Source organism: Bos taurus, chromosome 1 (genome assembly GCF_002263795.3).
Source record: "Bos taurus isolate L1 Dominette 01449 registration number 42190680 breed Hereford chromosome 1, ARS-UCD2.0, whole genome shotgun sequence".
Taxonomy (NCBI): Eukaryota; Metazoa; Chordata; class Mammalia; order Artiodactyla; family Bovidae; genus Bos; species Bos taurus.
This window is the reverse complement of record NC_037328.1, coordinates 111,041,085-111,066,307: the sequence shown is the minus strand read 5'-3', so window position 1 is coordinate 111,066,307 and position 25,223 is coordinate 111,041,085. Positions and strand designations below refer to the sequence as shown.

Below are 25,223 nucleotides of genomic sequence, written 5' to 3'. Positions count from 1 at the left end.
TTCATTCCAATCCCAAAGAAAGGCAATGCCAAAGAATGCTCAAACTACCCCACAATTGCACTCATCTCACACACTAGTAAAGTAATGCTCAAAATTCTCCAAGCCAGGCTTCAGCAATATGTGAACCGTGAACTTCCTGATGTTCAAGCTGGTTTTAGAAAAGGCAGAGGAACCAGAGATCAAATTGCCAACATCCGCTGGATCATGGAAAAAGCAAAGAGTTCCAGAAAAGCATCTATTTCTGCTTTATTGACTATGCCAAAGCCTTTGACTGTGTGGATCACAATAAACTGTGGAAAATTCTGAAAGAGATGGGAATACCAGACCACCTGATCTGCCTCTTGAGAAACCTGTATGCAGGTCAGGAAGCAACAGTTAGAACTGGACATGGAACAACAGACTGGTTCCAAATAGGAAAAGGAGTTCATCAAGGCTGTACGTTGTCACCCTGCTTATTTAACTTCTATGCAGAGTACATCATGAGAAACGCTGGGCTGGAAGAAACACAAGCTGGAATCAAGATTGCCGGGAGAAATATCAATAACCTCAGATATGCAGATGACACCACCCTTATGGCAGAAAGTGAAGAGGAACTCAAAAGCCTCTTGATGAAAGTGAAAGTGGAGAGTGAAAAAGTTGGCTTAAAGCTCAACATTCAGAAAACGAAGATCATGGCATCCGGTCCCATCACTTCATGGGAAAAGATGGGGAAACAGTGGAAACAGTGTCAGATTTTAGTTTTCTGGGCTCCAAAATCACTGCAGATGGTGACTGCAGCCATGAAATTAAAAGACGCTTACTTCTTGCAAGGAAAGTTATGACCAACCTAGATAGCATATTCAAAAGCAGAGACATTACTTTGCCAACAAAGGTCTGTCTAGTCAAGGCTATGGTTTTTCCTGTGGTCATGTGTGGATGTGAGAGTTGGACTGTGAAGAAAGCTGAGCACCAAAGAATTGATGCTTTTGAACTGTGGTGTTGAAGAAGACTCTTGAGAGTCCCTTGGACTGCAAGGAGATCCAACCAGTCCATTCTGAAGGAGATCAGCCCTGGGATTTCTTTGGAGGGAATGATGCTGAAGCTTAAACTCCAGTACTTTGGCCACGTCATGCAAAGAGTTGACTCATTGGAAAAGACTTTGATGCTGGGAGGGATTGGGGGCAGGAGGAGAAGGGGACGCCAGAGGATGAGATGGCTGGATGGCATCACTGACTCGATGGACGTGAGTCTGAGTGAACTCTGGGAGTTGGTGATGGACAGGGAGGCCTGGCGTGCTGCGATTCATGGGGTGGCAAAGACTGGGACACGACTGAGCGACTGATCTGATCTGATCTGAGTGACTTCTCTTTCACTTTTCACTTTCATGCATTGGAGAAGGAAATGGCAACCCACTCCAGTGTTCTTGCCTGGAGAATCCCAGGGACGGGGTGGGCTGCCATCTATGGGGTCGCACAGAGTCGGACACGACTGAAGCGACTTAGCAGCAGCAGCAGCATAGCCTATTAACAATGTTGTAATAGTTTCAGATGAATAGCAAAGGGCCTCAGCCATACACATATATGTATCCTTTCTCCCTGGGTGGCTCAGTGGTAAAGAATCTGCCTGCCAATGCAGGAGATACGGGTTCAATCCCTTGGTCGAGAAGATCCCCTGGAGTACAAAATGGCAGCCCATTCCAATATTCTTGCTTGGAAAATTCCATGGACAGAAGAGCCTGGTGGGCTACAGTCCATGGGGTTGCAAAGCATCAGATACGACTGAGCGACTAAACACGCACACATGCATTTCACCCCCAAACTCCCCTCCCTTCTCTAAGTCTGTGAGTCTGTTTCTGTTTTGTCAATAAGTTCATTTGTATAATTTCTTTTTTGATTCCAAGTATCAGATCAGATCAGATCAGTCCCTCATTCATGTCTGACTCTTTGCGACCCCATGAATCGCAACATGCCAGGCCTCCCTGTCCATCACCAACTCCCGGAGTTCACTCAGACTCACGTCCATCGAGTCAGTGATGCCATCCAGCCATCTCATCCTCTGGCGTCCCCTTCTCCTCCTGCCCCCAATCCCTCCCAGCATCAAAGTCTTTTCCAATGAGTCAACTCTTCGCATGACATGGCCAAAGTACTGGAGTTTCAGCTTCAGCATCATTCCCTCCAAAGAAATCCCAGGGTTGATCTCCTTCAGAATGGACTGGTTGGATCTCCTTGCAGTCCAAGGGACTCTCAAGAGTCTTCTCCAACACCACAGTTCAAAAGCATCAATTCTTTGGCACTCAGCCTTCTTCACAGTCCAACTCTCACATCCACACATGACCACGGGAAAAACCATAGCTTTGACTAGACGAATCTTTGTTGGCAAAGTAATGTCTCTGCTTTTGAATATGCTATCTAGGTTGGTCATAACTTTCCTTCCAAGGAGTAAGCGTCTTTTAATTTCATGTCTGCAGTCACCATCTGCAGTGATTTTGGAGCCCAGAAAAATAAAATCTGACACTGTTTCCACTGTTTCCCCATCTTTTCCCATGAAGTGATGGGACCAGATGCCATGATCTTAGTTTTCTGAATGTTGAGCTTTAAGCCAACTTTTTCACTCTCCACTTTCACTTTCATCAAGAGGCTTTTGAGTTCCTCTTCACTTTCTGCCATAAGGGTGGTGTCATCTGCATATCTGAGGTTATTGATATTTCTCCCGGCAATCTTGATTCCAGCTTGTGCTTCTTCCAGCCCAGCGTTTCTCATGATGTACTCTGCATAGAAGTTAAATAAGCAGGGTGACAATATACAGCCTTGACGTACTCCTTTTCCTATTTGGAACCAGTCTGTTGTTCCATGTCCAGTTCTAACTGTTGCTTCCTGACCTGCATACAAATTTCTCAAGAGGCAGATCAGGTGGTCTGGTATTCCCATCTCTTTCAGAATTTTCCACAGTTTATTGTGATCCACACAGTCAAAGGCTTTGGCATAGTCAATAAAGCAGAAATAGATGTTTTTCTGGAACTGTCTTGCTTTTTCCATGATCCAGCGGATGTTGGCTAAGAAAGTAGATCTTAAAATTTCTTATCACAAGAAAACAAATAGTTACTATGTGGGGTGATGGATATTAACTAAATTTACTGTGGTCATCATTTTCCAATATGTACATAAATCACCTACAATTAATACAGTGTTATATATCAATTATATTTCAATTTAAAAAGGAAAGGGAAGAAAAAAAAGATGCTAGGTAATTCTGAAGCCCTTAGACCTAAGTATGATCTGAAAATCTGAGCATTTTAATTCTATAAACTAGTCCGAAATAAACAATACGAAGCCTTGTTATACCTGTTGCAAAGTCTATTGTGTATTTTTAAATATGATGGGCACATTAAATATTTGAAAATGTATTTGAAGTTACTGTATAGTACTTAGCCCGAATTCCACCCACTTTCCCTTCCTAAAAGAACCATGCAGCTGTTAGTTTGTTTAAGGAAACTTATTGTCTGGTTCTCTTGCACCATATCTGCAAAGGATGTGTCATTTATGTGTGTCAGTAGCTATGGAAAAAAATCGGCTTCAGTGACCTTTCCCCTGACTGAAATTTTGTGAATTTTTAGGTGTTTGTGTTCAAAGACAGCAATGCAAAAAAAGAAAAAAGAGTTCCAAGATCTGTTTTTCTTACACTTCCTCTTAAACTACAGTTTCTGAAATCTTAAGTTCCAATTACTGATTCTAAGAGAGGGTGTTTTTCCACAAGGCTCCTACGTGGCTTTTAGGAATTCCCAGGGTTAATAATTTGTCTTTGTGCCAAACCCCTGGCTTTATTTTCCTTTGCCCATCTGCACATTTTGCATGGCATACGGGCTATTGGTGTGCATATGTATCCAAGCTTTTGCATACGGAATGAGTATGCTTTCCAAAAGCAGGGCCATAGAAGTTCTAAAGGAGGCAGGGAGTTCTTGGAGACAGTCCAGCCACACGCTGCAGATGGCGCTGCTGTGATGGGGTAGGGGGCCTCCACAGCTCGGATCAGGCCTCTGCTCCCCACAAACCTCTGTGCTTTCCAACGCAAGGCAAGGGCTCTGTGCACTTAATTGTTAATAAGGGCCTCTCACAGGGCATTAAGTATGAAATTCACAGAGGAAAATGCAAGGCTCTTTGTAATGAATGCAGAATAATGTCTGCTCTGTTTTGTTTGCAATTTGGAAGGGGGAAAAGAGGTCTAAAGGCTAAAACCAGTGTCAGTATTTGATAAAAATGAAGAATAATAACAGTGATCATCAAGCTGTGTAAATTGCTATAAAAGAGGAAGCAACAATAGGCTGGTTATGATCTTGGTGGTGTCTCAATCCTTTTCACTTAGTTTCACAGAAAGCCAATTGTCCAGTAAAAGTAATGGTTTATAGAGATATTTAAGTCATCAAGCCTGAGGAGGCTGCTAGATGGAAAAGGAGAGTGGACAGAGTATTTGATCTAAGAAAGAAGGGTATTTAAAATTTGAAGTCAGATCCTTTACATGTGGAATCTAAAAAGACCTGATATAAATGGACTTACATACAAAACAGAGAGAGACTCACAGACTTTAAGAATGAGCTTGTCAGGGGCAAGGATGGGAAGAAGGGATAGTTAGGGAGTTTGGGATCTACTTGTGTACACTGCCATATTTAAAATGGATAATCAACAAGGACCTACTGTATAGCGCATGGAACTCTGCAATGTTACATGGCAGCCTGGATTGGAGGGGAGTTTACGGGAGAGTGGGTCCATGTGTATGTATGACTGAGTCCCTCTATTGTTCACCTGAAACTATCACAACATTGTTGATTGGCTATACCGCAATAGGTGGCTCAGATGGTAAAGAATCTGTCCAAGGTGTGGGAGACCCAGGTTTGATCACTGGGTCAGGAAGATCCCCTAGAGAAGGGAAAGGCAACCTGTGCCAGTATTCTTGCTTAGAGAATTCCACGGAGGAGCCTGGCTGAGTCCATAGCAAAGAATCGGACATGACTGAGGGACTAACACACAATACAAAAAGAGGACAGAATGCTGGTGGTGGTTTAGTCGCTAAGTCGTGTCCGACTCTTGTGACCCCACGGACTAGAGCCTGCCAGGCTCCTCTGTCCATGGGATTCTGTAGGCAAGAATACTGGAGTGGGTTGCCATTTCCTTCTCCAGAGGACAGAACAGCTGGGGAGAATTTGGAATATCTAATTCTGAATTTGTTTTTTTTTTACACCTAAGTTTGCACTAAGTCGAAGTTTGCAATGACGATTGCTATAGAGAAGAAAATAAGCAGCACTAGCCCCCAGCTGGTTTTGACCCTGAGCTCCAGCCACAAAGCCATTGTATCTGAGGACAGTGGCTGACAGCTACTTCAGGCCTGCAAACTACACGAAGGGGCTGGAATTGATTTACTTTAGAAGATTCTTGTTCCATTTGTCTTCGCTCTACAGTACCTGCCATAGCTCTTCATACATAGTTGACACCCAAAATATTTGTTGAGCTGAAATGATTTGGTACCAACTGAACAAGCACAACAAAGGCAGGGTGTGCAGGACAGGACAACACTGAGCTGAGCTTATGCAGCTGTGAGAGAATCACCTTAAAGAGTCTGGGGTAGGGGTGGCAATGTAGAATTCTCTGGCAGTCTAGTAGTTAAGACTCTGCACTTCCACTGCAAAGGAGTTAGGTCCCACATGCTTTGTGGTGCGGGCAAATGGAAAAAAAAAAAAAGAGTTCAAGGGAACCTCTGAGGGAGGGAACAAGGAAGGGGAAGTGGCTGATGTACCTTATCATCAATCTTTTGATGGGATGAAAGCGCAAATGCATCAATTCTCAGACAATGCAAAGCAATGAGACTCAGACTCCATGTAAACCATTTGCAAGGAAAGGTGGAATTTGCTTAGGAAGGACGATTTGGGGGTTATCATATTTTCCATTTATACACAAATTCATTCCAGGAATAGCCATTTACTTAGCAGGTGTCCCTCTGGTCCCTCACTAGGCGTGGCCAGCAGGTGTGCCATGGCATGGCTGTACCCTAAGTGCCTTCTTCAACAGAAGGCATTATCAAGTGCATTTTTTAAAGTACTGTGTTGACTTGACAATGGCTATCATTATGGTGAAATAACTTCAGAGGAAGCACATTGAAAGCAATGTGCTAGTCACCCTCACTCTGAAACATCAGTGATGAGACAATCCATGAATTACTGGGTGGAAACAGTAATTCAAATATAACGTATTCTTTTATACACTGTTCTTTAATAACTGTTTCTGAGAGTAATCTGTTATTCAAAAACAAAGGTTAATGAAAATGTTTATGTGAAACCTATTTCTAAGTTATTAATATGAGCTTTAGGGGCTATTGGAAGGCAACTACTATTCAGAGGGCAGCAGGAGCTGGTAGAGTAGATGAGATTGTCCAGGCAAGGTATAGAGAGAGGAGCGGAGTGCCTGGGACAGGCAAGGTGAGCGTGTAGATTTTGGAGAAGTACAAAGTGAAGAGCCTTAGAGGAGAGAGAAGAGCCAGCCAGAGACGATGGGAGGAAAACTATGAAGGGTCGTTGGGTGATATAGACACAAGAGAGTGTTTCCAGAAAGGAGTGACTGTTAATAAATTATAGTAACAAGCTTTGTCAATTTTGATAGTATTTTTGCTTCCTACTCAAGCTTCAGAGGGTCCTGTACCTCTCTAGATATTTCTGGGATTAGTGATTTAGAAACATAGGTAATCTACCTAGGTACTTTTTATGTATATAAGTTTTGAATAAGTCTCCTATGGCCATGCTTTCTGAACTAGATTTTGAATAACATGAGCTGCAGTGGGGCAAAATATTTGACATCAAGTTCTAAAAAACTGTGAGTAAGGACAGCTGTGGGCGTCCCCTCCCAGCCTTTCCCCTGAGCACTGAGAAATCACAATTACAGTGTCTTCATGTGAATCCTTTCCACCCCTCAATAATTTTTACTATCTAAATAAAAACATTTGCAACCGTTTTCTTAGAAAAAAGACTGCTTTATTCATTGTTTGGCTGCAGGGGGTCTTTGTTGCTGCACCTGGGCTCTCTCTAGTTGCGGTGCCTGGGCTTCTCACTGCGGGGGCTTCCCTTGTGTTAGAGCACAGGCTCTAGGATACTCGGGCGCCCGTGGTTGGGGCACGTAGGCTCAGTGGGTATGGGGCCCGGGCTTGGTTGCTCTGCAGCATGTGATATCTTCCCAGACCGGGGATCGAACCAGTGTCCCTTTCATTGCAAGGCAGATTCTTAAACAGTGGGCCATCAGAGAAGCCCCCTTTACACCTTTTTGAAAATAAAGATTATTAGGATTATTTCTGCTCTAAAAGTAGTACTCCTTGGAGAACATTCTCATTACAGAAAATACAAGAAGTCAGAGAAAAATCCATTATACAGGGATCTAGTTTCTGTTAACATTTTTAAGTGTGTTTCTTCTCCATCTTTTTTCTACTCCTTTAAAATTTTCTTTCTGACAATTCTGAATAATTTTTATAAATACTCTTATGTGTTGTTTTTTTTCCACTTGATATAATACAATCAGTTTCCACTTTTAAATCCTCATAAAGATTATTTTTAATGGTTATATTACATAATTAACAAGTCCCCTATGGTTAAACATTTGTATTAATTTCTAGTTTTTATTATGATTAAAAACTCTATCACATTTATTCTTAATGCTTTTACAATTTTTCACAATATTTGTGTGTGTGTGTGTTTGTCAAAACACAATATTTAATTTAACAGATTAAGAAATACAGATGTTCTTGAGGCTATTGATTTAATTTGTTAAATTGCTTTCAGAGTTCCCAGTAGTCTTTAGTGTAAGCACAGGCTTTAGAGTCAGTTACAGGTCGAATCTTGACGTCATTGGCTGGAGCGAGACCATTAGAGGGCCTTGCCAATGGTGAATGTGCCAGCAGCCCAAGCCCCCAAAACGTAACTCAAAATAAATGCAATATTCAGCCGGAAATATACTGGGAGGAAGGCTAAGGAATAGATGTTTCCCTGTGATGACTGCTTTAATGGTTTTCTTTTTTTGACTGTCAGACTTAAAACGCTTCATTTTCCCCTCGTTTTTGGTGTCCCGATTTCGCTAGTCCCCTTGGCACATGTTTGTTCACTTTGTAAAGTGATGGGGCTGCAAAGAACAACCTTTTGTGCTGTGAGAACTCAGCAGGGTCAGGAGGTCTCTCTAAACCTTATCTTTATTTTTTTTTTATTTTTGGTTGTGCTTAGTCTTCCCTACTTTGTGGGTTTTCGCTAGTTACGATGAGCAGGGGCTACTCTAGTTGCGATGTTCAGGCTTCTCTTGTTGCAGAGCAGAGGCTTGCAGCACGCTGGCTCAGCAGTTGTGGCTCCCAGGCTCTAGAGCACAGGCTCAGTAATTGCGGTGAACTGGCCTAGTTGTTCTGCGTCATGTGAAATCTTTCCGGACCAGGGATTGAACCCGTGTACCCTGCGTTGGCAGGCAGATTCTCAACCACTGTACCACCAGGAAAGTCCTAAGCCTTATTTTTAAACTGAAAATAACAATATCTATTTTATTAGTTTGTTTTAAGGGTTAAATCAAGTTTTCTTGCTTTGTATAGTATCTGTTATGTAGTAAGTACTCAATAAATGATAGCTGCTGCTGCTATTTTTGAGATGTGATAAATTTACATTCTTAAATGCCAGCAAAGTATGACAATACTTATCATTAAATCTTTTTTGAATCATGTAATAATTTTTGAAAATGGAGTCTCATTCTTGTTTAGTCTACTTTGCTTCCTTATGAGGTTAAACCTTTTTTTTCTCTGTGTTTATAGGCTATATTCTCATTTAGAATTGTATGTGTGGTTTCAAATCTCAGTGCTTCCACTCTCTGAGTGTGCCACCAGCCCAAGCCCCCAACAGATATCTCAAAATAAATGTAATATGCAGCTGAAAATATTTTGGGAGGAAGGCTAAGGAATAGATGTCTCCCTGTAATGACACTTTGATGCTTTTCTTATGCACTGATGTAATATCTTGCCAAATGTTACAAGGCGTTTGATAAGCAATGGAAGACCCAAGCTCAATGGTACTAAAGAAGGAAATGTACTATCTGCCCTATGATAGAGTCCCAAATAAAGCCTCTGGTTGGGGTGGTAGGGGGAGTATGATTAGGATTGACCTTTTCCTCTGGAAAGACTTGGCTTTGCCCCACCTTTAGTGATTATGAGATGTCTATAGCATCTCTAGGTACCACATCCATACACAACCCTAGAAATGTAGCTGAATTTTCTTCTGATTTCTCACTGGGGAAGAATTTTGTAATTTTAAAGAAAAAAGGGAAATTAGTAAGTAAAAAGATCAATACATTTAAATTCATAAAAATTGTTCTTTAGGATATGTATTGCATTAGTTATTGTTTGTTTGCTTTTGCAGTATTCAGAGAAATACAAATTAAAATCACAACAAAATACCACTACACATCTATTCAGTTCAGTTCAGTTCAGTCGCTCAGTCATGTCCAAATCTTTGCGACCCCATGAATCACAGCACGCTAGGCCTCCCTGTCCATCACCAACATCTATTAGATTTGCTAAAATACAAGAAACAAAAAAACAAACAATAAACTGGCAATACCAAGGCCCAGTGAAGGTATGGAACAACAGATTAAATTTCAGATAATCCTGGTAGGAATACAAAATGGTAGTGTGAAAAAGACAAAGGCAGTATCTATCATGAGTGAGAAATTATTTCCCAAACGCTTCTTAGAAGATTTCTCCCTCTCAGCTTAATCGCCGGAATCTGGCACTTGTTCATTCCTAAACCTGATCACTTGGCAAGAGGAATGGGACCACACCTTCAGTACCTGAGACTATTCATCTCCTGGGCCTGGACCAGGGCCTTGAAATAAATTAAGGTGTGAATGTGAGCCTGACTGGGTGGAGCTCGGATGGATCAGAAGACTGACAGGTCAAAAACAGCTTATGGCTCCTGAGGTGAGTGACATAGGCAAGAACCTTCACACCTCTGACCCTCAGGTTCTTCCTGGACCAAGTGGGGATGTCCACCTTAACTGAATGTTTGCAAACTCTCCAGCATAGACTTGACCAGGGCTAGGTGCTCAGAAATTATATTTCTACTGATTTTGCTTTATTTGCATGAGCATTTTGTATAATATAGTTGGCCCTTGAACAACATGTGTGGGGGGGAGGGGTCAATTGTAATATGTTGTCTTTCATACGGATGCAAGATTTTTCCTAAGTTAAGGATATATTAGTTGGGGGAGTCAGACAGTATGAAAGTTTGTAATCACTGTGATCAAGTGCATTTAATCTCTTCTTTTAAAACATTTCTTCTAACACTTTTAAGCTTAGAAAGTACTCCCAAACTCCTTTGCACTTCACTGATAACTTAATACAAAGTCGTGTTTTTCCTTTAGTCTTTTTGATGTGATTTGCACTTTCTGCTCTCTTTAATCCATATTGGATTTGGTATGGTCTTAGATGTAAAATAAGGATCGACATTGACATCTTTCCTTAGTATGTAACCAACTGTTCTACTATCACTTATTAAATAATGCTCTTCCATGATGTGTGCAGTTCCATGGTGTAATGGTTAGCACTCTGGACTCTGAATCCAGCAATCTGAGTTCAAGTCTCAGTGGAACCTGCCTGTGTTTTGCCGTCCTCATTAGTGTAGTGGTGAGTATCCCCACCAGTCACGGGGGAGACCAGCGTTCAATTCCTGACAGGGAGGCAACATGTCCTTTGGGTTTCCCTGGTGGCTCAGTGACAAAGAATCTGCCTCCAATGTGAGAGACCCAGGTTCGATCCCTGGGTCAGGAAGATCCCCTGGAGAAAGGAATAGCTACCCACTCCAGTATTCTTGCCTTGAGAATCCCACGGACAGAAGAGCCTGGCGGGCTACAGTCCAAGGGGTCACAAAGAGTCGGACACAACTGAGCAACCAACACACAGCAACTTCCATGGTACCTTTATCACAACAAATTATAGTTTTATACAGTTTGGAACTAGAGACTGGGAAAATGTCTGCTCACAGTAAACCACGGAGTAGGGAAGAAGCCCTCTAACAGCCACCCCCTCCACACACTGCAACCAAAACTGTAAGTTAAGAAGTAATAGCTGTGGGACTTTCCTGGTGGCCCAGTGGCTAAGACTCTGCATTCCCAATGCAGGGGGCCTGGGTTCAATCCCTGGCCAAGGAACTAGATCCTGCATGCTGCAACTAAAGACCTGGTGCAACCACTTAAGTATATATTTTTTTAATTGACAGTTGCATAAAATTCAGTCTTTCTATCTAGTCAGCTGCTCTTTCTTTCAAATCTTCATTTAGCACATTTGCTTGACTTTCTGTAGTTTCCCTAATATCAAGTCCTCATAAAACTGATTAAGACCATTATAGCTGTAGTTATTCTTCCTGAGTGTTTGACATGTTGGAAATAACCTATATTTTATTGTATAAAAATATATAATTTTTCATTGAATTTACATAATAACCAAAATGAACAAAAATGAAGAGGAAAAACAAGAGGAAGAGGGGGAAAAATGTTTACTAAAATATATATAAATGAATCTTATAAGCAACTCGATTGTAAGTTGGTATATTTGTCAGTGTTTGATTGGATGACAGAAGGGGTATAGGAACTAGGGCAGCTGTGAAGAGGCCAGAGCCTGAATCCTAAGATTTGTCCTGTTTTTTTCTTTTAATTTTTTTTATTTTTGGGGCTGCACTGGGTCTTCGTTGCTGTGTGAGGGCTTCTCACAGATCACAGATCACAGGCTCCAGGACACGCATGGGCCTAGTTGCCCTGTGGCGTGTAGAAGCTTCCCAGGCCAGGGTTCAAACTCATGTACCCAGCATTGGCAGGCGGACTCCTAAGATTTGTCTTTGCCAGAACTCTCTGTCTGTCTGTCTGTCTTGTCTCTGTCCCTTCCTGTCTTACTCCGTCAACCCCCAGGCCTCTCTTTCTCTTTCTCCCCTCTCATTTTTCATTGTTACTTTTTCCTATTTAACTAAATTCTCTTCTACCACACATAGGCTTTCTCCCAGGGGACAACGGGGTGGAGGGGGCGGGTAGCAGTAAGATAATGATTACCAGAATCTACAACTCTGTGAGCTAGTTTGAACTTTGCTGCAGTCTTCACATGGGCATCCAGGGTCATTTGTGACTTTCCCCTGACCTGGCCACCCTGTTCTTTTCTCTCTTTTTTCCTCACTCCATACTCCTTATCCTGAGTTAAGAACCTTGAACTAACTAGAGCGCTGCATCTCCTTGGCTCCACTTTGCACTTGCTGTTCCTTCTCCATCTGAGCTCTCCTACTGCTCTTGTCTCCACTCACACTGGTGAATTCCAGCTCACACTTCAACTCACTACAGCTGTCACCTGCTCTAGGAAATCCACCAGAATGCCACACTTCCCCCAGCAAAGTTAGAATCCCATAAGTGCTGGTAATGCTCGGGCTTATACCCAGCACAGTATGCATGCGTCATAGACTACAGCCCACCAGGCTCCTCTGTCCATGGAATTTTCCAGGCAAGAATACTGGAGTGGGTTGCCCCTTGCTTCCCCAGGGGATCTTCCTGACCCAGGGATGGAACCTGTGTCTCCTGCATCTCATGCACTGGCAGGCTGATTCTTTACCACTACACCACCTGTGAAGCCTCTAGCATAGCATGCGTGCTCAGTTGTGACTGACTCCTGACTGTACTCTGCCAGGCTTCTCTGTCCATGAGATTTTCTGGGCAGGAATACTGGAATGGGCTGTCATTTTTTCCTCCAGGGGATCTTCCCAACCCTGGGACAGAACTCACATCTCCTTCACTGCAGACGGATTCTTTATCACTGAGCCACCAGGGAAGCCACCCTAGGATAGTATATGGATGACATCCAGCCAGTTTAAGCAGAAAGGTATTTATTACAGGATACAAGGTAGCTTGAGGAGGTGATGGCACCCCACTCCAGTACTCTTGCCTGGAGAATCCCATGCACGGAGGAGCCTGGTAGGCTGTAGTCCATGGGGTCGCTAAGAGTCGGACACGACTGAGCGACTTCACTTTCACTTTTCACTTTCATGCATTGGAGAAGGAAATGGCAACCCACTCCAGTGTTCTTGTCTGGAGAATCCCAGGGACAGGGGAGCCTGGTGGGCTGCCGTCTATGGGGTCGCACAGAATCAGACATGACTGAAGTGACTTAGCAGCAGCAGCAGCAGCAGCACGAGGTAGCTTACAGAATTTCAGCCAGGCTGGGGAGCCAAGCTTGGGTGTTACCCAGCCTGTGAGTAGCATGGCCAGGAAAAATATCCAACATCCTATAGAAACGCCACAGCCAGTCGCTGCCTGACACTTGGCCCCGCCAATGGTAAAGCCAGGATTTTCGAACCGTTCCAACAAGGCTGAAGAACCAAATCCCTCCAACACCCTCCTGCCTGAAGGACACTGTGACCACTAAGTATTTTCTTTCGCCTTCCAAATTTCTGGTTGGCAGAAGCCTGGTCACAGAGAGAAGGGAAGCTGGGAAATGTGTTCTTTAGCACAATAAGCAGAGGGTTGAAGTAGTATTGAATGAGCCAGTTTTCAGTATCTTCCATAAAAACTGTGTTGTTAAGGACATAAAGATTTATGGTTTTTATACTATCTTGGTGAATAGTTTCATAATCTGTATGAGATCTTTGTTCCCAGAAATACTTTAAATTTAACATCCACTTTATCTGATATTAGTATTGCTAAGCCAGTCTTCTTTGGGGTACTGATTTCCGGATGTATCTTTTTCCCATTCCTTTACTTGAAATCTTTCTGTATAATTCTTTTTTGAGGTATATAACTTGTAAGTCATATGGATAACTGGATTTTTTTTAAAAAGCCAGTCTAAGAGTCCCATCTTTTTATAGGTGAGTTAAAATATTTTTCATTGTGATTAGTAATCAACTTATCTTTGACATTTTATAGTTTCTATTTTATAAAGACTTTCTTTTTTAAAAATTCATTTATTTACTTTTTGCTGTGCTGGGTCTTCGTTGCAGTGTGTGGGCTTCTCATTGCAGTGGGTTTTCTCATTGTGCAGCACAGGCTCTAGGCATGCAAGCTTCAGTAGTTGCAGATTTCGGGCTCAGTAGTTGTGGTGCCTGGGCTTAGTTTCCCCGCAGCATGTGGAATCTTCCGAGACCAGCGATCGAACCCATATCCCCTGCACTGGCAGGCGAATTCTTAACCACTGGACCACCAGGGAAGTCATTAAAGACTGTTCTTTTTTCCCTTCTGTTCTTTTGGATTGTCAAGTTTTCCTAATTTCTTTCCTTTTTATTCAACAAGCTTGGAAGTTACACATCCTATTTCTAATTGCTTAGTGGGTTTTTTTGTTTGTTTGTTTGTTTTTGCTTAGTGGTTTTAACAAACTTAAATTTATATTTCCCTAACAAAGTCAATAGCTAATCCATATCTCCAACCTCCTCCTGGACAAGACATTTAGAACAATGTAATTTTCCTCCTGACTTAACCACTTTCCCCAAAGCCCCATTTTTTTTAAATCATTGTCTGTATTTCTCAAAATGTTTTTATCTGTGCTTGGAAGAAGAAAGAAGTTTCTCTGTGTGATCATTCTGCCATCTTGATCTAGATGTTACAAAAGCCATTGAACGGATCTCCCCCTGCCTCCTGGCTCACAGCCTTTCACCTCCATTGTTGACTTTCCATTTCAGCTATATTGTATGAAGACCCATAGCTCCCTCCCTGCCTACTTTACCATGGCACCATCCTGCAGCCTTCACCCTGGGAGAGGCAGGGCAGGTGCTGATACACTGAAGATCATGTGCCCTGGGCAAGGAAGAATGTAAAGCCACTGCAGTGTCTTAAGCTTCCTCCTACCCTTCTCTATTTCAGCACATGACGTTGCTTCCAACTTCAGAGGAAATAGAAGGCATTAAGTAAGAACTCTCAAAATTTTCTACTTCCTTACCAATAAATTCATCTATATCCCCACCCACACCACTTCAGTCTCACATGAAGCAGTGACATTCTTCCAACTTTAAGACATAATCCCTCAATTCCAGCTCCTGTCTTCTGTATTTTTTACTCTCCCTCTCTTGTCCCTCATTGTATCACCACATGATACTAGCTAAGTCAACTTTGCTTGTAATGAGCATTTCATTAATATTTATAGAGGAAAGGAATGAATACATTAGTCATATAGGATACTTGCAAAATGGCCACAGTAGCTATCTTCCATCTGAAATATTAAGAATATCAAGATACTGTGAATACTCAAAAATGTAACTTTCTACAGATATTTGAAGACCATGTCATGATGCATACCACAAATACCTGAGTCTGATAATCACCCTATTGTAGGTACTGGGGCTAAAGCTTTAGTAAAGCAGACAATGACCCCACCATCATGTAGCTGATCTGCTAGGAGAGGAAGGCAGGGTATAAGTAGTCAAATAAAATAATTTCAAATGCTATAGAGACTTTGAAGAAAATAAAATGGAGTAGCGGGTATAAAGCAGCATGTTTGAGGGGAAACGAGAAAGCAGGTGTGGAGAAGCATGAAGAATAAGGGGCCTGAAGGATGAGGTGAGGAGAGAGGGCAGGAGCTAGCCTGTGACATTGCATGTAGCTTCCACTGTAAGTGCATTGGGTGCTATTGACTCTTTCAAATTGAAGTAAAATATATGTCGTAAGGTGCACAGAATGTACAACTTGATGACAACACATACAACTCATGAAACAACCACCCAGCTAAAGATATAGAACATTGCCAGACCTCAGATGCTAGCTTCACACCACTTCTCCATCTATCCGTCCCTCCAGCCCAGTCCCCAGCAAAGGTAAAGACCGAGTGACCACCAACTGGCCTTCTATCACAGCAGCTTAGCTTTCTACTTTTTTTTTTTTTAATCTATTTATTTGTCTGTGTTGGGTCTTAATTATGGCATATGGGATCTTCAGTTGTGTCAAGTGGGATCTAGTTCCCTGACCAGGGATCGATCGAATTTAGGCCCCCTGCATTGGTAGCTCTGAATCTTAGCCACAGGATCTCCAGGGAAGTCCTAGTTTCTCCTATTTTTGAACTTCTTATCAATCAAATTATACAGTACAAACTTTTTTTTTTGGTCATACTCCATGGCATGCACGATCCTTTGGAACCTGTGCCCCTTAAGGTGGAAGTGCAGAGACCTAACCACTGGACCACCAGAGAAGTCCCAAACCTTTGTCAGTCTCCATTTATGGAGACTCTCCTTTTATGGATGACTCTTTCTGAGAGAGTCATCTGAGAGAGTTGCATGAGCCAGGAGTCTACACTTTAATATTACTTGTGGCACGTTGTTATATAAATACATCATGTTTTATCTATTGTACTGTTGATGGACATTTAGATTGTTGCTGAGTTTTATTAGAGATGATGTCTATTAGAGATGAAGCTGCTAGAATTTTTTTTTCTTTTTCTTTTTGCTACATCATGTGGGCTTGTGGGATCTTAGTTTCCCAACCAGGGATCAAACCCTCGGTACAGTGAAAGCACCAAACCCTAACCACTGAACCACCAGAGAATTCCCTGTTGAATTCTTGAACATCCTTTAGTGGCCATCAGATCAGATCAGTTGCTCAGTCGTGTCCGACTCTTTGCGACCCCATGAATTGCAGCACGCCAGGCCTCCCTGTCCATCACCAACTCCCAGAGTTCACTCAGACTCACGTCCATCGAGTCAGTGATGCCATCCAGCCATCTCATCCTCTGGTGTCCCCTTCTCCTCTTGTCCCCAATCCCTCCCAGCATCAGAGTCTTTTCCAATGAGTCAACTCTTCACATGAGGTGGCCAAAGTACTGGAGTTTCAGCTTCAGCATCATTCCTTCCAAAGAAATCCCAGGGCTGATCTCCTTCAGAATGGACTGCTTGGATCTCCTTGCAGTTCAAGGGACTCTCAAGAGTCTTCTCCAACACCACAGTTCAAAAGCATCAATTCTTCGGCGCTCAGCCCTCTTCACAGTCCAACTCTCACATCCATACATGACCACAGGAAAAACCATAGCTTTGACTAGACGAACATTTGTTGGCAAAGTAATGTCTCTGCTTTTGAATATGCTATCTAGGTTGGTCATAACTTCCCTTCCAAGGAGTAAGCATCTTTTAATTTCATGGCTGCAGTCACCATCTGCAGTGATTTTGGAGCCCAAGAAAATAAAGTCTGACACTGTTTCCACTGTTTCCCCATCTATTTCCCATGAAGTGATGGGACCGGATGCCATGATCTTCGTTTTCTGAATGTTGAGCTTTAAGCCAACTGTTTCACTCTCCACTTTCACTTTCATCAAGAGGCTTTTGAGTTCCTCTTCACTTTCTGCCATAGGGTGGTGTCACCTGCATATCTGAGGTTACTGATATTTCTCCCGGCAATCTTGATTCCAGCTTGCGTTTCTTCCAGTCCAGCGTTTCTCATGATGTACTCTGCATAGAAGTTAAATAAACAGGGTAACAATATACAGCCTTGATGTACTCCTTTTCCTATTTGGAACCAGTCTGTTGTTCCACGTCCAGTTCTAACTGTTGCTTCCTGACCTGCATACAAATTTCTCAAGAGGCAGATCAGGTGGTCTTGCATTCCCATCTCTTTCAGAATTTTCCACAGTTTATTGTGATCCATACAGTCAAAGGCTTTGGCATAGTCAATAAAGCAGAAATAGATGTTTTTCTGGAACTCTCTTGCTTTTTCCATGATCCAGCGGATGTTGGCAATTTGATCTCTGGTTCCTCTGCCTTTTCTAAAACCAGCTGGAACATCAGGAAGTTCATGGTTCACATATTGCTGAAGGCTGGCTTGGAGAATTTTGAGCATTACTTTACTAGCATATGAGATGAGTGCAATTGTGGCCATATGTACTTATTAATCCTTGATGTGTGTGTATATATATATACACACACACATACACATATACCAATACATACACACCTAGGGGGGGAATTGCCAGGTCAATAGGTAAGCATGGAGAAGGCAATGGCACCCCACTCCAGTACTCTTGCCTGGAAAATCCATGGGTAGAGGAGCCTGGTAGGCTGCAGTCCATGGGGTTGGGAAGAGTCGGACACGACTGAGCGACTTCACTTTCACTTTTCACTTTTATGCATTGGAGAAGGAAATGGCAACCCACTCCAGTGTTCTTGCCTGGAGAATCCCAGGAACGGGGGAGTCTGGTGGGCTGCCATCTATGGGGTCGCACAGAGTCGGACACGACTGAAGCGACTTAGCAGTAGGTAAGCATATATTTAGCTTCCTTAGAGATCACCAAACAATTTTTCCTTCCACTAGCAGTGTCTAGAGTCCTAGTTCCTCCACATCCTCTACATCCTCAGCAATATTTGGTATTGTCAGTCTTTTTAATTTTTAAAATTCTAGTCATTCTGGCAGGTGTGTATTAGTCTTTCACTGTAGGTTTAATTTTACTTCCCCTGATGATTAACGATATTGAATACGTTTTCATATTCCAACTGTCAATTTGGATTCGAGTTTTGATAGATTTAAAGCAGGACATTGACCCAATGTCCTGCTTTAAAATATCTCTCTTAGGACTTCCAGTGTAGGACTTGATGTTTTCATTGCCAAGGGCACAGTTTCAATCTCTGATGGGGGAACTAAGATCCCACCAGCCACCCCATGAGGCCCCAAAAATAAATATAATAAAATAAAATACCTCTCTGGTTTTTCTGTGGAGGAGTGATTCTAGGGAGCGCAGTGGAGGCAGAACATTTAGAAGATAATTACCTAGCCCCAGTAGGAGGTGTCGGTAGCTTAGATTAGTAGTGGCAAAGGAGTTAGAAGTGAAAAGATTCATGATGTATTTTGGAGGAGGCCTGCCAAATGGACCCATAGAGCAGACATGGAAGAGTAAAGAGGAGTCAAAGATGACCTGCACAGCTGGTCCATTTTCCCCAGGGTGGAAATCTGCGGGGGGAGCTGGTCCGTTGAGTGTTAGAAGGAAAGTTATAGGCGATAAAAGAGGAGACTGAATCACACCACAGCAAACTGTGCCACCTCCTGAATAAAAAAAAAAATTCTGGTCACAAACTGTGCTCAAAGAAACATCCTGGGCACTGAGAGAACCACGGTGGACTTTGATTTGCTTCCTGGCTTTGCAAATGAGCTCTGTAGTGCTGGGCAGTGTATATTTGCCAGCAACACTTATATAACTTCATTTGTTGCTAATGTTGTTGGGGTTTTTATTTTTCCTTCCAAGAATAAGTACGTCTCCACAAGATGAAATGAAAAATCCAGAAATTTAAAATTAGATTATTTTGGAAATTACTGGCGTTTTTCTTCTCCTGTAAGGTCACTCTGCCCTTGCAGGTCAGTGCTGGGGAAGTGACACATTTCTTTCCTTCCCACACTTCTGCTTATTTTCATGCAATAAAAAGCAAATCCTTAACAGTTCAAATGCTTCATGCATGTGGCAAGTATTTTTATTGTCATTTAAACCTTTAATTTTAAGTTACATATGTAAAAGTTAGAATGCCAGACCTCTAGTTTACCAGGCCATTTCTATGTGGAAAATTCTATACTTGCACAAATAATAAGCCGACTCTCCAAGTCTCCACAGTGTTAGGCTGCCTGCTGCTTCAATTTGTGGGCTGCATTTCGGTCTTAAACCAGTGACAATACTGCAAAAAAGAAGGACCTTGCAGTTAATAATGGCTTGCTACAGATAGTCCTTATACTAAATACCAGCCCTGTGAGGTATGCAATATTATCATCTCCATTTAACATATGCAAAAACTAACTTCAGTCACTTGTCCAGGATCGCTTGGCTGGTAAGCAACAGGGCCAAGATCAGAACTCAGAGGTTTAAGTCTAAAATGAAATCTTTTGATGATTCCCAAGCTGGGACAGTGTAGAGTGGAAGTTAAGTGCATATCTGCCAGAGCCAGTCATCCTGGGTTCATATTGCAGCTCTTCCACTTACTGGCTGTGGGACAGTCACCTCTGGGGACCATCATGGTCCCTAACTCACTGGGTAAGGTAACAAATAGTTAACATAAACAGTATACAACACTTAGAACCCTGCCTAGATTATGCTATGAGAGTGTTAGTAATTAAAATGATAGCTTAAGATCATTCACATACTACAATTTAAAGTGTACAGTTCAGGGTCTTCCCTGGTGGTCCAGTGGTTAAGACTCCATGCTTCTACTTCAGTGGCCATGTGTTCAATCCCTGATTGGAGAACTTAAGATCCTGCATGCTGTATGGTGTAGCCAAAAGAGAAAAGGAAAAAAAAAAAAAAAAGGTGTACAACTCAGTGGTTTCTGGTATGTTCAGAGAGTTGTATGACTATCACCACAATCGATCTTAACACTTCTACACCCCAAAAAGAAACACAGTACCCATTAGCAGACACTTACCACACTCATCCTACTTCCAGCTATAGGCAACTACCAGTCAGTCTACTCTGTCTTTCTAGATTTATAAGAATCTATTGAATACACCTATGGCACCCCACTCCAGTACTTTTGCCTAGAAAATCCCATGGACAGAGGAGCCTGGTAGGCTGCAGTCCACGGGGTCGCTAGAGTCGGACATGACTGAGCAACTTCACTTTGACTTTTCACTTTCATGCATTGGAGAAGGAAATGGCAACCCACTCCAGTGTTCTTGCCTGGAGAATCCCAGGGACGGGGAAGCCTGGTGGGCTGCCGTCTACGGGGTGGCACAGAGTCGGACACGACTGAAGCGACTTTGCAGCAGCAGCAGCATTGCCCAGCATTGCCTCTCCTGGACATTTCATGTAAATGGAGTTATATATTATGTGACCTTTTATTTCTGGCTTCTTTCACTCAGCATGATGTTTTCAGGTTCATACATTCTGTATCAGGTATCAATACTTCATTTCTTTTTATTGCCAAAAAGTGTTGCATTGTATAGATATATCATATTTTATTTACCCATTCATTAGTTGATGGGCATTAGGGTTGTTTCCACTTTTCAGCTAATATGAATAATGATGCTATAAATACTTGTGGGCAAATCTTTATGTAGACACATATTTTCACTTCTCTTGGGTGTATAACTGTTGTGGAATGATAGCTATTATTTGGTACTGCCTCCTTCTCTGTACACAGATCCCTGAAAGTGCTGACACATAATTCTCACAGATGAACACTTACGTTAGTGCTTTCGTTCTAAGTGGTCTAATGAGGTAACTATCTTTTTTCCTGTTTCACATCACAAATGAAGAAACTGAGACTCTGGGAGGTTTACTTTGTTGTTTCTTGGTCTGCAGCTCTGCCCATGGAGTGTCCCCTTTTAAGCCTGTCCTCCCTTCTACACCTTGGCAAGCCTTTTGTGTTTGTGCTAAGACTCTACTTTTTGCCAGGAAACTGCTTAGACCCCATGGGTGGGTCAGGTGCTCTGCTTGTGCCTCCATGATGTCCTGAGCATTACTCTACCAAAACATTTGTCACTTTCTACCACACTCATCACAACCTACCAGACGGCAGGGCCCTCGAGAAGGAACTCTGCTTTCCTGAATTGTGTCTTTCATGCCAAGCACTAGGCCTGGCATGTAGTGGCTACTGAATAGATATTGATGGAAGTTAAGAAACAAGAGAGAAAGGAATGTGACCCAGATACATACTACAAAGTGGTCTATCAAACTGGTAAAATCTTTTCTGTCATTTTATGCAGCCTCAGTTTGAACTGATAAAATAGAAAAACCAGGGAGTTTTTCTATTCAGATCTATGGGGGAAAAAAAAAGCATTCACTTTATTAAATCACTGAGCACAGCTTTCTTATAAACAGTGACACCCTCTGCCCAGGGGAAATGTTGCTTGAAAGACGGTGTGCGTACCCTGGACACACTCAGGCTTTTACTGGTACGTGAGGACTTTTTTTTTTAACTTAATAGCTAATTATTTATCTCAAAGTATATTAGAAATAAATATAACTAGGCTTTGAATCTTTTATATTATTATTCAGGAACAAGCTAAAATCTTTTTTAAAAAATTAGGACTATTCAAATTATGTATTAAGTATAATAAATAATGGTGCAGACGGAACATGGATATAGCAAACACTGTGTAGGTGGTACGAAAGAATTCAAATTTCAGGACATTATTTAAGGATATTTAAAATATAAAAAGTGCAAAGAATCTTCCTCCCAATGTAGAAGATTTGGGTTTAATACCTGGGTTGGGAAGATCCCCTGGAGATGGAAATGGCAACCCACTCCAATACTCTTGGGTTGGGAAGTCCCATGGGCAGAGGAACCTGGTGGGCTACAGCCCATGGGGTTGCAAAAGAGTCGGACTTGACTTAGCAACCAAACTACAACAATACTTCATAAAGCTAAGCTTTCTCCAGCTTGACTGGAACATGGCTCACCTGCAGTCTTGCTAAAATTCAGCTTTTGATTCAAATAGGTGTTATGGACTGAATGTCTGCATCTCCCAGAGTTCATATGTTGAAAACTTATCCCCAGGGTGATGGTATTTGGAGGTGAAGCCTTGTAAGAGGTTATTAGGTGATGAGGGTGGGGCCCTCATGAGATTAGTGCTTTGATAAGAAGAGCCCAGAAAGCCAGCTCATTCTCTTCCCACCATGTGAGGTCCCAGCAAGGAGACCACTCTCTGTAAACAGGGAAGTGGGCATGCATCTGGAACCTGACCAAGCTGGCACCCTGCTCTCTGACTTGCTGCCTCCAGAACTGTGAGAAATAAGTATCTGGTGTTTAACCCATCCTGTCTGGGGTAATTTGATACAGCAGCCCAAACAGACTAAGCCAGGAGGTTTGCAGGAGGAACCGAGATCCCGTGTTTCTAACAAGCACCCAGAGGATGTGGACCCTGGGGATCCCAGGCCACACGCAGAGCAGCATGGTCACAAAGCATACAAAAAACTAGCAATAATCGGAGAAAGCAATGGCACCCCACTCCAGTACCTGGAAAATCCCATGGACGGAGGAGCCTGGTGGGCTTCAGTCCATGGGGTTGCGAGGAGTGGGACACGACTGAGAGGCTTCCCTTTCACTTTTCACTTTCATGCATTGGAGAAGGAAATGGCAACCCACTCCAGTATTCTTGCCTGGAGAATCCCAGGGACGTGGAAGCCTGGTGGGCTGCCAACCATGGGGTCACACAGAGTCAGACACGACTGAAGCGACTTAGCAAGCAAGCAAGCAATAGCAATACCACCCACCATCTTTTCATTTCTACTATACACCAGGTACTCTTCTAGGTGTTTTATAGATGTTAAACTTATCGACAAAAATCCTACAAGGTAGTGATTAATATCTCCACTTTACAAATGAAACTTTAAAAATAAAAAGTGGCTTTTAGTCACAACTTTTTTTTTCTGCACAAAGTGAGACACACAGCCAGAATGGACGTGATGGTAGTGTTTTAGTTTCATCACTACCGTAAAATCTAGCTAGAGGAGCCCACTCCACTGCTGAGGCTTGGGACAGTGCAGATTCTCAGCATCTGTTCTATTCACATGTCCTCTCTCTGGCCTCATTGTGAGTCAGAAAGTAATCGGTCCAGGGATCAAAGTCTGAAAAGTTTGCCTATTTCCTTCCCCACATTCAAAACAAAACCGATCTGGGCAAGGGATGCATTTCCATCCCAAGGTTATTTGGTAAAGGAGGAAAACGACTAAAACCAGATTTGGGAATAAAAAAAGAAAAAAGCATTCTTAAAATAAGTATTCAGCGTTAATCACCTATTGTAAACACACACACACACACACACACACGCGTACAGATACAGACATTCATGTGCACCACAGTTTCAGCTGCTGGCAGAGGAGTTGTGTTCTTGTCTCTGGCTGATACTACTAATTCATTCCCACATGGGTGCTTTGTGAGTTAACTACTTCTCATTTGTATGGTTCTTTTTTGTAAAGGTTCCAAAGTGCCTCATTAAGAAAAAAATCCAAGAAAAAAATAAAACTTAGGTTTCTTTTCAGAGGGTCCTAGCAGGGCCCTTTGTAGCTGAGGATGGGGAGGAGAGGAGATTTTTTTATTGCTCTGCACAGGCCACCAAGGTGCAGGAAAGCCTTCACCCAGGAAGTTACCTGCTACCTGCCTAAACATCAGACTTCAAAAACCTGAGAGTTTAGGACTCAATATGGCCTGCTCAGTTGGGTCTGTTTTTGTTGCTGTTGTTTAATTTGGAACTGTCTGTATAAGTCAGATACCTGGTTTCACTTAAAAAAATCAGAAGATCCAGCAACACTGGACCCAAATTCCTACATTAGCTTCGGGTACTTTCCCTGGTGGCTCAGAGGGAAAGAATCTGTCAGTGCAGAAGATGTGGGTTCAATTTCTGGGTCAGGAACATCCCCTGGAGAAGGAAATGGTAACCCACTCCAGTATTCTTGCCTGGAGAATCCCATGGACAGAGGAGCCTGGTGGATTACAGTCCGCAGGGGTGCAAAAGAGTCGGACACGACTTAGCAGCTTAAGAATGGCAACTTGTAATGAGGGAGAGTGGCTGTCCCTTTTGATGGTACAAGCAACGTTCATTCATGTCCACTACCTGCCTGGCTCTGTAGGCTTTCTGAGTTTGGACTTCCTGATTTATAAGCAAGGTTTATAAACAACCAGCATTTGCTCATCATTATCCTGTGGAAAATCCGGCCAAGTACATTGGAACACTGAAAACCAGTTTCCTTTTAACAAAATGAAAGCAGCTGGTTGACACAAGAATTATTCATTGAGTTTGTGGAAGCCGGGTGTGTCCTGATTTCAATGCTATATTGCCCAGATAAGCAAGTGACAAATGCCCCGTGTTCCTCCCCGTAGCACAGCTGGTCATCAGTTGGTATACTCTCGGCTCATTTCTTGTTAGGCTCATTTTAAGAGCTGGAAGGGATTCTAGAGGTGGTCCAGTTTGCTGGTGTCTGGTTTGCTGGTTAGTAGGAGGTGAACTTCCTGAGGATCATAAGGGCCCATAGAAGAAATGGAGATTTTCCTGTTTGGTGAGGGAGAGAAGACACCCAGAGACCTGAACTACTTTTTTTTTTTTTTTTTAAGAAAAAAAAAGCAAATACCTTCCTATGCTCAATTTAGAGAGTGGAGAACATTACAGTCATCTGAACTTTTATTCATTCAATAAACATTTATTAGGCACAATTTGTGACACGTATTTTGCTAAACTGGGGACTCAACGAAGGAAACTGTCCTGAGAAATTCAATCTGAAGGTTGTTATTCAAATCTTTATACCCTGATAGTGACCTGAGAAGGGACTGGTACCAT

The 25,223-nt window shown here is 42.4% G+C and overlaps 1 non-coding gene across 1 annotated transcript; it reads left to right on the top strand.

Annotated features, from left to right (window-relative positions):
- The first annotated feature begins 10,555 nt into the window (after window positions 1-10,555).
- On the top strand, window positions 10,556-10,627 carry TRNAQ-CUG (transfer RNA glutamine (anticodon CUG)). The gene has a single exon. It is a non-coding gene; the product is annotated as a tRNA-Gln (tRNA).
- The last annotated feature ends 14,596 nt before the right edge of the window (window positions 10,628-25,223 follow it).